Source organism: Suncus etruscus, chromosome 1, assembly GCF_024139225.1.
Source record: "Suncus etruscus isolate mSunEtr1 chromosome 1, mSunEtr1.pri.cur, whole genome shotgun sequence".
In the NCBI taxonomy this organism is placed as follows: Eukaryota; Metazoa; Chordata; class Mammalia; order Eulipotyphla; family Soricidae; genus Suncus; species Suncus etruscus.
This window is the reverse complement of record NC_064848.1, coordinates 125,101,714-125,120,596: the sequence shown is the minus strand read 5'-3', so window position 1 is coordinate 125,120,596 and position 18,883 is coordinate 125,101,714. Positions and strand designations below refer to the sequence as shown.

Below are 18,883 nucleotides of genomic sequence, written 5' to 3'. Positions count from 1 at the left end.
GATAAATTCATAAATGTACATATTCATGTCATATTGTCAAAGAAAAGTTTGTAACTTTTTTTTTTGTTTTTTTGGGCCACACAGGTTAGTGCTCAGGGGTTACTTCTAACTCTGTGCTCAGAAATCACTCCTAGCAGGCACAGTGGACCATATGGGATGCTGGGATTTGAATCATCATTGATCCTGGGTTGGCCCCTACTGCTGTGCTATCACTCCATTCCCCAAAACTTTGTAACTTTTGCAAGCAGTTTTTCATAATATCCTTGACATACTAACTAATGTTGACTTAATTCTACTATCTCAAAATCTGATGCCATTAGGAATCTACATTCATTTTGATATCTTGCTTGTATTTTGTAAATTATTTGTGACTTTTGCCATTTGAATGCTTTTTTTTTTCCTTTTTGGTTTTTGGGGCCACACCCAGTGGTTCTCAGGAGTTACTCCTGGCTTTGCACTTAGGAATTAGTCCTGGCAAACTCACGAAACCCACTCTTCTAAGTGCAAAGCAAGCATCCTATCTGATGTATTTTTCTCTAGCTTCTGTTTTTACTTTTTTCATAGTACTTTAAATTTGACTCATTTTAGTCTGTAATCCATCTCCAAATTTAGTCCTTCCATGTGAAAGTGGATTGAACTTTATTTTCCAGAAAAGTAATTATTTCTGCTATTTTATTTTTATTTTCTTAGAGTAAATAACTTCTTCTCTGGCTGATTTCAAGTTGCCAGGGGTTTTACAGTTGAATTGCAAACTTGTCAAAGTTTTATCACTTAGATGTTCGGATCCCTGCAGAGTCTGATACCTGCATTCCTGCCTTTGACCCTTGCTAATATTAATTGCTTTTTATTCTTTGGTTTCTGTCCCTTTGGAGGTATGTGGAACGATGTAGTTGCCCTCTTATCCCTATCATCTAGTTTTGAGGTAAAAACTCATAACATTTTTTATAAATTTATATAAACATCGCTTTTTACAAAGTTGTTCATTATACAAATGTTTCTGTCATTCAGTGTTCCAATCCCAATCCCACCACCAGTGTGATCTCCCCATTACCATTGTTCCCAGTTTACTGTTCTTCCAAGCCTGTCCCCTTGGTAGGCACAAAATAGCTTATTTCATGTTACTTATTATGACAATGATAATAGAATGATAATGTTACTTATTATGACAAAATAATGTTACTTATTATGACAAAATGATAATAGAATTATCAAAAAATACTTCAGGGGCCGGAGCGGTGGCGCTAGAGGTAAGGTGTTTGCCTTGCAAGCACTAGCCTAGGAAGGACCGTGGTTCGGTCCTCCAGTGTCCCATATGGTCCCCCCAAGCCAGGAGTAACCCCTGAGTGTCAAATGGGTGTGGCCAAAAAACAATCAAACAAATTCAATAAAAGAACATTCTAGAAAATTGTTATAAAAGGAGAAAGTAAACACATTTCAGATAGCTGTTATGTCTAGTTATGTGTAGGTTTTGTTTGTTTGATTTTTGGTTTTGGGGTCACACCCGGAAGCGCTCCAGGGTTACTCCTGGCTCTACGCTCAGAAATTGCTCCTGGCAGGCTCAGGGGACCATACCATATGGGATGCTGGGATTCAAATCACTGTCTTTCTGCATGCAAGGCAAACACCTTACCTCCATGCTGTCTCTCCAGCCCTAGTTATGTCTAGTTTTAAAAATTAGAGAATTGGTACAAACCACAATATAAACACAAATGTTTGCTTTGTAGCCTACATATTAGTGTGAACTGCTCAAGATGATCCTAATATGCATCATACTAGTTTGTGGAAATGGACTGTAATGATACATAGTTTTCAGAATGAATTCCTCTGCTCTAGCTGCTCATACAAGTTTTCTAATGTAATAGTCAAGTGGAGTCACAGTAATGGGTGGTTAGAAAGAATAATTGCTTATCTTTACAAAAGTTAAAATACCAGAAATGTGTGAATGCAGAAAAGTCATTTAAATTCTTTTAATTTAATATTCCAAATTACAGATGAAGCCTTCTCCTTTTCTTTTTTCCTTATTTTAAACTATATTCACTGCTAGGCTCTTCAGAATAATGTTACACTGAATTGCCACCTTCAGTTTGTAGAGGTACAGAGCTCTCTTTTCTTACATGTCTCTCAAATATGTGACCAGTTTTGAGAGGTGTTACTCATTCAATTGCACAAAACATAAATTAGTTTTTGGTTAAATAAAAACCTGACATTCATATTATTTTTCAGCTCTTAGTCTTTGGGCTTATAACAAAATACTCCAGTTAATATGTTCAGATCAAAATGGGACATGCTTTTTAATAATCTGATATGCCATTAACTATTATACCAAACTATATTTCAAAAAGCTATAATCAGTAATAATACAATGCTACTGCTATCAATGATGATGAAGAATATTAATATTATGTAAATAGTATGTATATAGGAGCAGATTATTTTGGTTCATCTTTACTTAGTATATCTACTCAATTTTAAGCATTAAAAAGAACTAAATTTTAGAACATATCGCTGTTTTGGCCTCTTCATTGATGCAAATTAAAGCAAAGGTCAAATTTTAAAATTTTATATGTATAACAGCTAAGGTTTTATAACAAAGATTAAAAACAAACAAGTAACATTTATTGAAAGATGAGAAATAGGGGTCCAGTGAGGTGGCGCTAGAGGTAAGGTGTCTGCTTTGCAAGCGCTAGCCAAGGATCAGGACCGTGGATGGATCCCCCCGGTGTCCCATATGGTCCCCCCAAGCCAGGGGCGATTTCTGAGCGCTTGGCCAGGAGTAACCCCTGAGCACCGAACGGGTGTGGCCCGAAAAACCAAAAAAAAAAAAAAAAAGAAAGATGAAAGATGAGAAATATTTGGCAACTCTGCCATCCTTTCTCTTCTTAGCCCATGACAGATAGTCCAGATAGTTCCCATTGATTACAGAAGCCACTTCAAGCTTCTCCTTAAAATTTTGTTTTAGAAAAGCCCTATCCATCGGTCAGAGATATCCAAGGATGCACAGCAGTCCTTCTTTTACAGACTTGCAAAGACAGAATACAGGATATTGAACATTATTCTTAGCCCTATCCATCGGTCAGAGATATCCAAGGATGCACAGCAGTCCTTCTTTTACAGACTTGCAAAGACAGAATACAGGATATTGAACATTAGTAGCAGGAAGGTTGCACTGGTGAAAGGGGTGTACTTTTATGACTGAAACCCAACTACAAACATGTTTGTAATATGGTGCTTAAATAAAGATATTATAAAAGGTAAAAATAAAAATCTTCTCAGAGAGAAAAATAACTGAATATTGCCCCAGAGACAGAAAGGGGACAGAGCACTGGGGAAAGTGAGAGGGAAACTGGGGATATTGGTGGTGGAAACTGTGCACTGGTGAAGGTTGTTGTGCATCGTGTGACTGTAACTCAACCATTAACAACTTTATCTGTGAAAAGAAAAAACAACTGTATTATTAATAACCATGTAACCACAGTGTTTATATGAAAATAGTAATAGGATGTATCATAAAAAACAATCTTCTCATTAAAAAATGAAAATCTCTTCTGACTGTGTCTATGTACCCAAATGGTCCACTATATTCACATTAAACTGAAAACAAAAACTTTTAGAAATTCTTCATTTCAAAAAAAAATGACAAAATTTTTCTCAAAATTTTTTGTTTTAATTTCTCTAGAAATTTTGGGCTACAGAACAAGAGAAGCCATGTCTTCAAATAAAGCAGTGATGAAAGGGGTACTAGCTGGCAAAACTTCAACCTCAACAATTCCTTCCCATGGGACATGTGACCTTCCAGACTGAGGAACTGGGTTATTCAGAGGAAATCTGCCGCAATGCTTCCAAGTGCTTCCATGGGGCAGAGAGACAATTCTGACACAGAAGGCAATCTTTGGGAGATCTAGGCTGGCTAAAAATCAACTTGGATCATGAGTTGGTGAAGCTGAAAAGGACTTCCTCTTGTCCTTATTCATTCGGTTTTAGGAATATATGTATTTTTGTTTTGCTTCTTGGATTATAGCTGATAATTTTCAGGGGCAATATCAGAGTGTATATACTATATCCAGCTATCTACTCAGTGGCTTGACTCAGAATTGATACAGAACTGACCACTTGTAAGGCATGCACTTTAACCCTGTACTGTTGACTTAGTCCTGCCATTAGTATTTTTAAGTAATTCATTTTCAATGCTGTTAATATTTATGGTACTTATGTATAGAATTGTTATACTACACCACCACCACCACCACCACCAAAGTTCCAATGACTTTCCATGGTTGTACCTAAGTGGGCTTTTGTTTTTAAGGAAACCTTGAATTACTGTTTGGATTTTGTGATTTGTCTTTTTAAATTTTTTATTTTTTCCTGGTTTATTCTTGGAAGATTGTATAATTCTAAAAATAATTATCTGTTTTTCCTATGTTGTTCAATTTGTTTGAAAATAGACATATATAGTTCTGTTATCCTTTGTATACCTATAGTATCTGTTGTAACTTCATTAGTCTCATGTCTGATTCTTTTTATTATTAAGCTTTTCTGTCTTTTCCCCTCATTGGTGAGTCATTGAGGATCCTGTTCATTTTATTTGAAATTGAATGAAAATCACAACAACTCTTTGAGAAATATGCAAGATTTTCTTTTAAGAAAATCAGAGGATGATGAAATTCTCATACTTAGTACCTTAAGAGTATAGATTAATGCCAATGAAATATCTCAAAGGGTTGGAGCACCTAGGTCTGATTCCTTACATGACATGATCCCAAGATTGAGCACAACTTGGAGGTAACCTCCAAAATAAAGAGTAAGATGATCATACATAAATTCCAATAATTAAGCATCAATAATTTTCTTAATATTAGTAATGGTATAAGATTACAACACTATCTTATTTATAATAGCAACAACATATTTTATACTAATGAATAAATAGTTTTACATGAATTGAATATATATATATATAAGAATATGGTTATATAGGTTTTGTTTAGTAAATTTTGCTTGTTTGGGGCCACACCCAGTGGTACTCCTGGCTCTGCACTCAGTCTTGGGGAACCATTATGAGACCAAGGACCAAACCCAGGTAGGCTACTTGCAAGGCAAATGTCCTATTCACTGTACTGTTCTTTCACTCTTGCTTCTAGTAAAGTTCTTTTACTAAAAAAAAAAAAAAAGGAGTAGATCAAGCACTCTGACTTATATTTTTCTTTACATGATGCACTGCACTTCAAGGAGGATATGAGAATCATTTGTCTGTTCTGTGTTTTAGCCTTCTCTGGACTTAAATTTTCTCTTGACCTTGGGCTTTACTGCTAATTTTTCTTTTCTGAAGAATGAAGAGTTGGACATAAAAGAAAATTCTTTTTGTTGTTAAGCAAAAGTGGCATTGTTGGAAAGGGTTTGAGATATGATCTAATGCAGCTCTCAAGCTTTACATGGAATTTTGATTTCCAAGATGGTCAGGAAACTTTAATGGCAATTTTGAATTTCTCATGCTTGACTCATATCCCCTTATCTATAAACCTGAGAAAGTTTTACCACTGAAAACCCCAAATGTGAGACAATACCCTAATGTTGAAGCCAACATTATTATAACAAAGCAAAAGGGTCATTTCAATGAAAGAATAAAAGTTGTGATACCATCTGTAATGACTCATAGAAAGTGTTTCCCGTGTTACTACTTTAATCCTTTATATTAGGGTCTATCAACCTATAAATTCTGCCTTATTGATCTCTATCAACTTGCTTGGCTGTCAGTGATAGAGAAACATATTGATGTGTTTAAAACCATCTTGTATACTTGAGTTGTCTGTGTCCCAAAGATCTTCACAATACTCACAGGTCTTAGAAATTGGCAAGGAAAGGATTAATATTCCTTCTTCCATTTTGGTGATGTTTATTCTCAGAATGTAGTACGTTGGTGATAAACTGTTTTTACCAAGAGCTTACACAGCTGCTTGACCTCTGTATCTGCCTGTATGACTAGAATTCTTTTATAACCTCTCCCTCTTTTAGAATGTTAACACTTCTTTGACCTATTCTAAAATAGACTGTAGTTTTAGCTATGAGATGAAAAAGGTTATATTCAACCTTGTGGGCCTAGGCCACAGCTTACCTTAGATATAAAAGACATCAAAGCATTTCCACTCAGATCCAAATAACTGAAATCCAGTAGAGTAGCTGGTGTCCATATGAAATTGTTCAATACTTTCTAATTTGAGTCATCTAAATAATATAATCTAGGCTAAAGGTCACAAAAAGTGGTAACATACATGTCTGCTTTTAAAATGACTGTCTGCCTTCCAAAATTTAACAATGAAACACTTGTTTAGGGGAAGTGCCCATGTCTTCCTGAAAATTGCCTCAGGGGACCTCTGCTAATGTACCTCTTTGCAGACAAATGGAATTCTTTCTGTCCCATCATTTTGTTAGATTGTTGAGGGAACAATGTGGTGCATATTTTTATGGCTGCAGCGCTCACTGGATATCTTATTTGATTCCTCTTTATGACCTGTTGTGGTGTTTCACCTTCTTCTTTTCCCCATCGTCCCTCAAATGACAATTGAATGACAATTGTTTATTATTGAGATGGCAGCAATGTTCTCTACCCATTCTCTTTTTTATATTTCTTTCAAGTTCTGAGCTTGGCAGTCTGACCCATGGGCATGCTGCGTAAATGGGGATGGGTGACTTTTACCAAGCAGTGTCTTAGCTCTAATGCTTTTCTTTTGTGTACAAGACTGAGCATCTTATAGTTTTTCTCTTAGATTGTGGCAGGTGATCATTTTATTTTTCTTTTGATAGCAGATACATTACTAAGAAAAAATATTAAAATTTTATTTTATCCAGAACACAGACCTCTTGTTAAATAATTATTCTTCTAGAATAAAATTTGTGGTACTCTCACAAATTCTTCAACGGTTCTTTGTCTGGCACCACCCATTACTTACAGAGACTTAAATGGGTGCATTGGGCCTCAGGCTATTTCTATACAATCATTATCAATAAGATATAAAATATTTTTAAGGATACCTGAGCTACTTGTGTGTGTGTGTCCAGCATTTTTTTTTTGTCTTCCAGCTGCAGATTGTTTTATTTCCTTTCTGTTTATTTCACCACTTTGCTTCTAAATATTTCATATTATCCTGGATGACTTCCCAAATTATGGTTCACTTACAAAAAAGGGCCACATTTCCTTCACTGGTGACATTAAGTTGTTTTGCCATTGTAAAGCTTGTTTATTAGGAGGAAACTATTTATGGGACCGATACTTTCCACATCAGTTTCAAACTTTTTTTCCTCCTCATCTCCCCATGCTCAGATTTACTGAGGCAGCAGCCCAGATCTGGTTTTTTCTAATCATAAATAACATTCCTAGAGTGTGAACTGGACTTGACTTTGCTTTCAAGATAGGGAAATATTTGGCTCTGTTTGTTTCTTTCAACGTGGGCAGTGCCCTCTTAACTGTTATGACTAATCCACTTGTCAGAACTGGAATCTCCTAACAGTTCTTGTCTCAGGTAAATCATTTCACTCCCATTTGGAAAGCAAAAAATGTCACCAAAGCCAAAGGGTGACTCTGTATTGGTATAGGCCAATTCAGTAAACAGAGACATCTGTAGACCACTATGCATCTCCCCTACTCAGGAGAAGGAAAGCTTAGTCAGAAACGGACAGCTCTTGTTCCTTCACATTCTTACAGAGGAACTGACTTGGGGAGAGATAAGAGGCCTGAGTTGACTCCCTGATTATGCCTACCTTTCTATTTGTTAAATGTGGAAATTGACTTCATCCAATTATTAAGAGCAGGAAACAGTTTTTGTTTTCTCTTTGTAGGAAAACATGAAGTAACGGTTTTATCTTAATTTGTCAGGCATTGCCCAAGAGACTACAGCCATGTGGGCTGTTGGCCAAAAAATCCCTTTAAGGCTGAAGGATTAACACCCAGATATAAAAAGAATGCTAATTGGTTTTCCAGCTGAAAAATAATAAGGTACTTGGTGCCAAAAAATGCTGTATGGCATGGAAACCCCAAGATTATACAATAGGGCCTGATTACAATCTGGGGGCTCCATTTGTATTCATATGTAGAGCTAAACAAAGGGAGGTGTTTCGCTCCTCTGCTTTGTAGAAAACTTCTGCTGGAGATCTCAGCCTGCTATTGCACCAGGCTTCCCACAGTCTTCCTGCCAAATCTCCAAGTTTTTTCCTGGCTGCTATTCAGGAAAGTACAGCTCCAGCCTTAGGATGGAAAGTTAAAAAGGCCTTGCTTGGATACACTGAAATATATACAAACACTACTTGACATATAGAGCAGGAGAGCTCTGTACAGCCTACTTGAGCCTGCATTCTAAGGAAAAGGAATTCTAGACTTTCAAATGTTGTTTCAGTTGAACAATGGTGATATTAGCAGGAATAAAAAATGTATATATAAAAATATATATTTAAAGCATTTTAGCATTCTTTTTAATTCCAACATTTATCCACATATCTGTTCATTTGTAAAAAGTTGACTAACCTTCAAAGATCCTTTAAATGGGCAGTATATATCTTAAGGACCAGGTTTAGTATAAACAAACATAGATGTAGATTATTCAGCAAGAATGTCACAGGAAAGTCATTTCAGGTCACCAGTGAGTCATTCTCAGGACCACTGGCACAGCTCAGACTGGGCCTGGTACTCTGTACTGTCTTGATTGATTGCCAGCCTTGCCTTGGTCTTTGCATCTTGGTGCCTGGTCTATATCACTAAGGGCAAAGTGTCTGAATTAAATTTTTTATTAGTACTGAAAATGCCTTATGTAGTTGGAGGTAAATAATACTGCAGCAATAAACTGTGTTCTAAAAATGCTGTTAAATTATAGCTAAACTGTAATTATACTACTTTTAAAAATCACCATTAATGGTCATAGATTGAGGCCTTGATGACAGCATTGTATGTAAAATGCAGCTAAGTTTAAAATGTTTTCAAAATTTAGTGTGGTAACAGAAATAAAACATAGTCTCAGAAAGCCAACTTTTGCCAAAGTGTTCAGAAAATAAGCACCAGCTATAAACTTCCATTGATGTGTGAAGATTAAAAAATATATGTGTATTTGGCAAATAGAATTTTGTCTCTATCAATGCCTTTTTTATGGTTAGTTTTATGACTTCTTTGCTTGTTTTCATTAGCACTCTTCCTCATAGTAAAGCTGCATGAGATGTATATGAGAGTTGGAAAAGCGTTTCTTTAAAGTGCTGGGTTGAGCAGAGTACATGTACTTCGGGGGTACATGTTTGCTTATAGAAGTCTCTGGGTCTTATCCCTGACACTGTGTGTCACTTCTGTACCCTAAATTAGCTAGAATAGTTATCCAGATGCACCAGCAAAACCAGGCACTGCCAGAAGTTGCTGCATGGAACTGAACATTTCCAGTTTTTACCTCTATCAATCAATCAATCAATCAATCAATGTATATATATATATACACATTGATTGATATATATATACATTGATTGATTGATTGATAGAGGTAAATATATGTATATGTACATATATATTGATTAATTGATAAAGGTAAAATATATATATACCTATATATATCTATGTATGTATGTATATATATATCTATGTATGTATGTATGTATATATATATATATATATATATATATATATATATATATATATACCAAGCAAGGATTTTTACAGGAGAATACAAGAATAGAAGAATAATTGACTTAGTAATTCTGGCCTTGAATCTGGTTGACTTGTCAACCTCTATTTGTTCTCCAGTATCTTCAATTCTTTTCTGTAGACTCTATTCTCTTGTCATACAGTCCTGCTTCTGTGACATTACATTTGCTTTTTTTCTCACTCATCTAGAGTGACCATACTTCTTTTTGTCATCTTCTAGGTTCCAGTTTAGATTTCACTTGATTTGTGAAACTTATACAGACCATGCTTACACAGTTTGATTTCCTATATAATTTGAATTTCATTGTTCTTAGTATTTTCATGATTCTAGGCAAAGATGTAAAGGGTTCTCAAACAGGTGGGAATGAATATAGGATATGAAGAGAAGAGTGATTTTGCTTTTGTGAAAAGCAGAAAGTTATTCAACTAACTCAGAACATTTAGGTAATTATCTATTATGTTATGTATTATTAGCTCACAGAATTTTTCATTGATCTTGAAGGAAGTCAATGTATTGGCAATTTAACTAGTTCACTTTCCTACTCCTAGGACAATGCAATAGTTCTGTCAGACTTCCTCAGTAGAATCTACTTTTACATTTTTACTTTGCTTCTGTGATACATTTCTCTGCTTTATCATTTTAACTTTCATTTGACTCCTTTGTTATCTCCAAATAATTGCGTTAGAATTTCAGGATTTCTAGGGATTTCCTTTTGGGAGTTGGGACATATCAGCAATGCTCAAGGGTTACTCCTGGCCCTGAACTCAGCAATTTCTACTGGAGGTGCTCAGGGGACCATATAGGATGCTGGAGATCAATCCTGAGTCATCAATATGCAAAGCAAGTGCCATACCCATGCTACTATTGCTCCAGCATCTAGGGAATTCTTTGTCTCATCTATAAAATATTTTTTATTTTAAATATTTAAAATATTTTATTTTTTAAAAATATTTTTATTTTAAATATTTTTATTTAGTTTAAAAAACTGTGAAAATAAAATACATCATGATGCAAAATAATAGTAATAATAATAATAATAGCAATAGTTTCAGAGTAATTTTAGGGAGATAAACTGGGCCAATTCTTAATTTTCTTTTGTATAACATGAATAGTGACAAAGACTTATCTCCTCACCTCTTAAACTTAACAGTAATTGACTGAAGGAACCAAACTTGAGGCTACAGTAAACTTTTGTTTATTTTTGATGAATCAGAATTTTCATGACTTTAAGATAACCTTGAACGTGGTTGTATAAGAGAAAAAACTGCTGCATTTCAGAATGGCAATGGGAAAATACAAAGTCCAAATTTAGAATTCTATTCGCAATTTTGCTTTCTTGATTCTAATGTATTTATGAGTGACTCTTACTCAGAAAGTTATTTATTTTTCAAAAGTAGAATAGATTAAGAAATAAACTAGGGGACAGACATTCTGACTACAGCAGACATATTTGAAAGCTAACAACCTGATAGAAGGCATAAAAAATGGAAATGGGTTAGCAGGGAAATACACATCAAAACAACAATGAGGTGCTATCTTATGCCACAGAGACTGACACACATCACAAAGAATAAGAACAATCAGTGTTGGTGAGAATGTGGGGAGAAAGGAACTCTTGTTCACTGCTGGTGCAAATGCTGACTGATCGAGTCTTTTTTAAAAAGTAATATGAATATTACTCAAAAAACTGAAAATTGAGCTGCCATATGATACAGCAACACCACTCCTAAGGATATACTGTAGGAATACAAAATCACAATACAAAAATTTTCTCTGCACTCTTATGTTCATTGCTCTATTTACAATAGTCAGAATATGGAAAAAACCTAGAACGTAAACAGATGAGTGGCTAAATAAACTATGGTACATATATACAATGGAATACTATGCAGCTGTCAGGAGAGATGAAGTCATGAAATTTTCCTATACATGGACGGATATGGAAACTATTTTGCTGAGTGAAATAAGTCAGAGGGAGAGATATAGACACAGATTAGTGTCTATCTTTAGATATAGACACAGAATAGTGTCACTAATCTGTGGGATATAAAAAATAAAAGACAGTATGGTAAAAATACCTAGAGGCAACAGAGATGAGAACTGGAGGACAGGCCCATGATGTGAAGCTTACAGCAGAGTGATGAGTGCAGTTAGAGAAATAACTACACCAACAATTCTGATGACAATGGTAGTGAGTGAGAGAAATAGAATGCCTGTCTCGAAGATAGGCAAGGTGTGAGGGAGGAAAGAGATGGGGGCATTGGTGGCAGGAAGGTTGCAATTGTGAATGGGGTGTTCTTTGTATGACTGAACCCAACTACAGACACGTTTGTAATCATGGTGCTTAAGTAAAGATATTATAAAAAATAAAGAAGCGCAAGGGCGCCGAGTGCCTCCTTAAGATGCAAAACCAGCGCGGTGTCCGCGCCCTCTTCCTGGACGTGCAGAAACCATCCCGAGATGAGTGGGGTAAAATGCAGGATGCCATGGAAGCTGCCCTGGTCCTGGAGAAGGAGCTGAACCAGGCCCTGTTGGATCTGCATGCCTTGGGCTCTGCTCGCACTGACCCCCACCTCTGTGACTTCCTGGACGAGGAGGTGAGCTGATCAAGAAGATGGGCGACCACCTGACCAATATCCGCAGGCTGGCGAACCCCCAGGCCGGTCTGGGCGAGTACCTCTTCGAAAGGCTCACCCTCAAACACGACTAGGAGCATCGGAAACCCTGTGGCCTTTGACCTTCGTGAGTGGTGCCCCTGGTCTGGCCTGAGTCCTCTCGGCTGTTTCCGGAGCAGCCTCTGATGTGTGGACCAAATCACCAATAAAGTTCTTGCAGCGACCAAAAAATATATAAATAAATAAATAAATAAATAAATAAATAAATAAATAAATAAAAATAAAGTCAATAATAAGGGGAAAAAAGGAAAATGGGTACATAATTGTTCTTTGTATGCTAGCATAGTGCAGGGAAAAAAACTTTAACCGCTATTATTGGGGAGATGAAATTATAACTTTATAAAGATATATTTTTTCCAGGAAGATTGCCATCAACATTTGTTAAAATAAACAGGATTAAGGAAGTCAAAGGTTTTCAGTGCTGGAGGAATTAACAATGTGTGATAGATTTCCTTCTATGATTTCTGCTCCTAAGTCTTGCAGAGAACTGACAAACATATCATAGAAACAAGCATCTGATTTATAAATGCTCTCAGAACTGCTTTCCTCATTTTCTAGACTTCACCTTTTTTCCCCTCTATCATCTATTAGCCTTACCATTTTTTGTCTTGCCAATTGTGCATATTCATACTCTTCACCTTTTTTTTTTTAGCTACTGTGATTATAGTTGAGAACCCAAATGACAATGATTTGAAAATATGCATCCTTCCCTAATTAAACACTGGAATTTAACACCCCAAAAACATTATTGAAAATAGATCCTGTATGAAGTTCTTATGTCATGAGGTGGGACCTTTCTAAATAGGAATAAACTTAGTAACAAAGACCCCAAAGAGATTTCACAGTGCTTTTTATGACTTGAGGACATACAAGGTCCAAAGCCACAAGAGGGCATTTACCTTATCATGTTTAGCATCATGATCTTATACTAGATCTATGAGAAATTATGAAATAGAACCAAGAATTATGAGAAACTAATTTACTTATAACAGTTGAAATGAACAAACTCTAATTCTTTTCTAAGTGATAAGAAATTTTACAAATATAAGTTTGCAACCTTTTTCAATATAAAACTGCCATAATATGACTAGCTCCTATAAGAACTAAGAGGTTTTTAAAACTCATTAAGCTTACCTGTAATCATTTTAATTTTACATTCCCCTAAGTGAGGAAATATCAGCTAAATGGAATTCATTAGAATGGACACTTTTTCTTCTCATATTTTCCCATTTCATTAACCTGAAGAGAAAACCACCTAGGCTGGATGGTGCTCATAAATAGAGAAGGAAATCTGAATACATTCCTAGAAGGCAGAATAAGCTAAGAACTTTTTGATAGATGAATTAGAATATACTTGGCAGAAGTTCACTTTTTGCTGTAAAGAAAGTGGCTTCAGGATTGTCACCCTCAATTCTGACAAATCTCTATAGGACTTCTATGCTGCCTCAATAGCGGGGCCTCCAGGCGGAAATGAGAAAGTAGTAATTAATTTAAGGTAGTAATTAATTGTTCTATAGAACAGATAATTGAATTTCAAGTCTTGGCAAATGTATAATTACAGAATATTTTAATTTGTTTTTTATTTGTTTAGTCCAACCAGAGGTATTAAGAAGCTACACTCTTAAGGGAAATTCCTGACAGTGCTTTGGAGACAACATAATTTTGGGAATCAGACCTTGAGCTCCCACATACAAAGCAAGTACTCAAGAACTTTGAGCCATCTCCCAGACCATTAATGAAGAAAGCTTAAAATTTTAATTTGGGGTCCCTACTAGTTGATGCTTGGCGTTATTCTTCACTCTATGCTTATGGATCAATCTTAGTAGTGTTTATGGGAATATATGCAGTATTGAGATTTGAACCAGGGTAAGCTACATGCAGGGAAAACACTGGAATCACTGTCCTATCTTTCCAGCCATGAATGGTGGAACACATGTCATAAAAAAGTAAGTAAACATTCGGAGGCCATCATAATGCAGAACATATAGGACTTAAATTATAATGCAGTACATCAAGACAATATAATGTTATAAGCCAATATTCTACTGATGGAAAGACAAGAATAGTGATAGTTATTTTTAAAAAACAATGCATGATTAGGTTCTCCACCCATATTTATTATATTTTTCTTCCTATGCTCAGTATACTTATTAAAAGTGGTGTATCAGTAAAAGTAGTATAGAAAATGGAAGGTATAGAAAAGGAAATGTAACAGTTTCATGCCACTTGAAATTACTATGTATAAATATGGAGGATAGTGATTCAACTATAGGTAGGAAACTGCAGACTACTACAAGGCCTTTTCCAATAATGCTGCCTGGTTGCTATAAAATTAAAATTTTATTAGAAAATCACAATACAATCAGAATTTTAAGGAAATACTTTGATTGTTAATGGTATTTTTCTATTAGTGATTTGAAGCATGCCTTTAAAATACAGAAATCTTGACTTACACTGAACTTTGTGTCTTTGGCATCTCTGATGGTAGGACATTCTTATTTCTCCAGCTCACCTGGCATCAGTAATTGTTTGATGAGCCTTGTCTGAATGTTGGCTCGTCCCACATTAACTCAGTTTCTGTCTGCTAGAACAAGGTGATCTGCAAATCTGGAATGGACAAAATACAGTGACTCCCAGAAATGCCTTTTTTTTCTTTATACCTAATTAAAGTGCTATGGTATTGATAAGAATTTAACAACCACATTATTGTGAGTCAGTCCGTCTTCCTTCCTCTTCCATTTACCAATACATCCCACAGTCATAATACCCTGACCCAAGAGAAACAATCTACAGAGCCTTTAGAGACAGACTTATTGGTTTGAGATTAGATATTGAATTACCAAAATGCTTCGGACTTGAACTTGAGGTGTTAAGGTGTTACTTAACTTTCTTTTGACAATTACTATTACCAAAAAATCCATAAATAATTAAAATGTAATTGAATGCAAAGGTTTCACTGTTTAAATTTCAATGATATAAATATGTTTGAATGAAGAAATAATGGGCATCGGGGCCGGGAAGGTGGCGCTAGAGCTAAGGTGTCTGCCTTACAAGCGCTAGCCAAGGAACGGACCGCGGTTCGATCCCCCGGCGTCCCATATGGTCCCCCCAAGCCAGGGGCGATTTCTGAGCACATAACCAGGAGTAACCCCTGAGCGTCAAACGGGTGTGGCCCAAAAACCAAAAAAAAAAAAAAAAAAAAAAAGAAATAATGGGCATTATTGGTGATAAATTGACATGATGAGATGTGTGCAATCAAGAATTATATCATTTTCACTGTATCTACAAGTACAAATATACAAGTAGCAAATACAAGTAAAAATAATGAGGCTTGTTTTCCCATACATTTTAGTATCTAAAACAACTGGTACTCAATAGCTGTTATAATATAATGGAATGCCTTGCAAATAATCATCCAGAACTGAAAGTACCACTAAGATTGGATGTAACCCCAATATTTCCTGGATTGGTCACATTTTTATAACGTTAAAATATGAATTTTAAAAAATACAACTCATACATAACATATGCCATTTTTTTCCATTCAACTTATGTCCTAGTTTATATTTCTAGATTTTTTTTGAAAGACAAGAGGTTCATCATGGGTGTGTGGCAGAGATGGCTAGCACCACCCACATTTTAAGAATATTACCATAATTCCTTGATACTAAACCACTTAGTTTAGAGGTTAGTGGTTTACCCTTGGTAATTTTTCTTTATGACTTTTCAGCCAAGACAAAACCATCTTTTCACAACACCTGGCAACTACATGAGGCTATGTAATTTATTTTAATTTCACTTTTTAAATCTTCTCTGTGTAAATGGCATCTGAACAGCGTCTGAGTTTAAAGGTCTTTAACTTAAGTAAAGTTCAGATTTACTTGGAGGATGTTAATTACAATTAAAAACATCCAGGAAGGGGCTGGAGCTATAGCACAGCAGGTAGAGAATTTGCCTTGCATGTGGCAACAGCTGGGTTCCATTCCCAGCATCCCATAAGGTCCCAGAGCCTGCCAGAAGATATTTCTGAGTGCAGAGCAAGGAGTAACAATCCTGAGCATCACTGGGTGTGGCCATAAACAAAACAAAACAAAAATCCAAAAAATTTTTTTGATTTAGTTTGATTGATGTGCATATAGCCCGTTAGCTAAGGATACGGTGGGAAATGTCAATTCAGAGGGCAACATAGCACAAATACTCTTGTATAGGGTAAAGCTAATTAATGGTTCAGAGAGGAGAGAATGGACCATAAAGTGAAAAATAAGCTTATTGTGTCAATTGTAAGTTATTAGTACTTTGAGGTGCAACTGTATCATAATTGACTTTGCTTTTCCCTTGTTATAAATGCTTGTTTATCCTCATTATGAAATTTAGGAATATTACCCTAAAGATCCTTGGTACTAAACCATGTTACTCCGCCCCCTGGCATGCAGATTAGTTTCTAGAAGTAGAATTGCTGATGCGATGATCTAGAGCCATTATATTTTAGAACTTTTGATGCATACGGAATTGTGTTTGGAAAAGTTAATGACAATGTATGCTATATATACAGCTACTTAAGATGCTCATTGTTCTGTATCTAGGAACACTTAATTATTACACATATTAATATAGTTTATTGTGTTCATTTTAAATGAGGTTATTTTACCCAGAAATATCTTAGCAATTGCATTTATTTAAATATTTTAATCAGTTTTCTAGAAGCTTACTACTTGTAAATTCTTCTCTGTTATAAGAAATTTGTCATGTATGTCCCACATGCTTCCCCCAGTTTATGGTATACTTTTGAGGTTTGATATTTTTTTTTTTTAGAAATTTATCTGTTTTGTTTTATAGAGCGACACTCAGCACTGCTGAGGTAGGCACTGTCCTACCAGATCTGTATTTGGGGGCCACTAGTGGTATTGGGATTTTGGGGGACCATGTAATGTTGTGATGCTGGAGACTGAATCCGATGCTTTTGTATTCAAAGTACATGCTTTTCTCCATTAAGCTATCACACTGGCCCCATTGCTTTTTTAAAATGCACATCTATAATTACTAATGTAATTAATTTTAAACAGGTCAGAGAGAACTTCTTTACATATAGACTGAATTTATTTAATTTTTCTATGTTATGTTTTCCATTTTGATGTTATATTTTTATTTAGAAAGTAAAATATAATATTTTCTATTTTATGTTCCTTTGTTCTTTTTCTGCCGTAGGAAATGAGAATGCTAATGGCAGTGGGAAAAGTCACCCAAAACATCTAACAGGGAGTGATAACCTGTAACTTTATCCACAAGTGAAAGTATTGTCATATTTGGTCACATAAAAACAAAATATAGTTTCTCTGAGTTCCTTTTATTTTGTCACTTAGTGTTTGAGAAGACAGAAACAAAGAAAGTGGTTAGAAATGCACCACCATAGCATCTAGCATTTTGCCTGTTTCAACATTCTCTTTAATTTTCCAAATATATTTAAAGGCCACCACTTTGTTGAGAGCTAACTAGAATTAACTTTTGTGTGTTAGATGGAAATTGGCTCAAAAGTTAAAGTGAAGTGGGAGGCATTACTTCTTTTTTCCAAGAGTTATTTGCCGAGAGGCTGCCAATTTTTGCGCCATGAAGTTTTTAGATAAGAAAATTAAATTATTTTATCTTTGACTCAAAAGGATAAACATCCATCTCCATGCTTTTTAGCTATGTCTGAGCAATGTTATTATATATATATATATATATATATATATATCTAAGTTTGATTTTCATGATTATTTCACTAATTTGATTTGATTTTTATTATCATAATAAACTTTATTCCTATCGGTTTTATAGACTTATCTAACAAAAGCTAGATACAGAAGAATTATGAGCGTGTAATTTAATTCAAATTACTACTGAAATTTCATGAAGGTCAAAATTTTCTTGGTGTACACTGTCCGGTTTATAACTGCTAAAGACCTTTTCATCATAAATCTCTTTCATCTTTTCTAACACATCACATCCAAACCATAGCAGGCACTCCCTGCAGTGACCCCAATGATCTTTTCTCTTGTATTATCTTTTCCTTTTGAATGTTGACAGAATCTATGGCTTGCTTTAAACCAGTGAAATGTGGCAAAGGTTATGCAACTTCCTTCCTTCCTTCCTTCCTTCCTTCCTTCCTTCCTTCCTTCCTTCCTTCCTTCCTTCCTTCCTTCCTTCCTTCCTTCCTTCCTTCCTTCCTTCCTTCCTTCCTTCCTTCCTTTTTTCCTTCCTTCCTTTCCTCTCTCCTTCCCTCCTTCCCTCTCTCCTTCCCTCCTTCCCTCCCTTCCTTCCTTCCCTCCTTTCTCCCTCCTTCCCCTCCCTCCCTTTCCTCTATCCTCCATACTTCCCCCTCCCTCTCTCTTTACCTCCCTCCCTTCCCTCTTTCCCTCCTTCCTTCCCTTTATCCTTCCCTCTCTTCCTTCCTCCCTCCTTCCCCCCTTCCTTCCCTCTCTCCTTCCCTCTCTCCCTCCTTCCTCCTTCCTTTTCTCCTTCCCTCCTTCACTTCTTCCTTATTTCCTTCCCTCCTTCCTTCCT

General features: G+C 35.7%; 1 protein-coding gene and 1 pseudogene across 1 annotated transcript in view; one reads left to right on the top strand and one right to left on the bottom strand.

Annotated features, from left to right (window-relative positions):
* The window catches only part of MET (MET proto-oncogene, receptor tyrosine kinase), an 811,679-nt gene that overhangs the window by 466,931 nt on the left and 325,865 nt on the right, over positions 1-18,883 (bottom strand). The gene's annotated exons all lie outside the window — the stretch shown is intronic.
* On the top strand, positions 12,045-12,514 carry LOC126005052 (ferritin light chain-like; annotated as a pseudogene).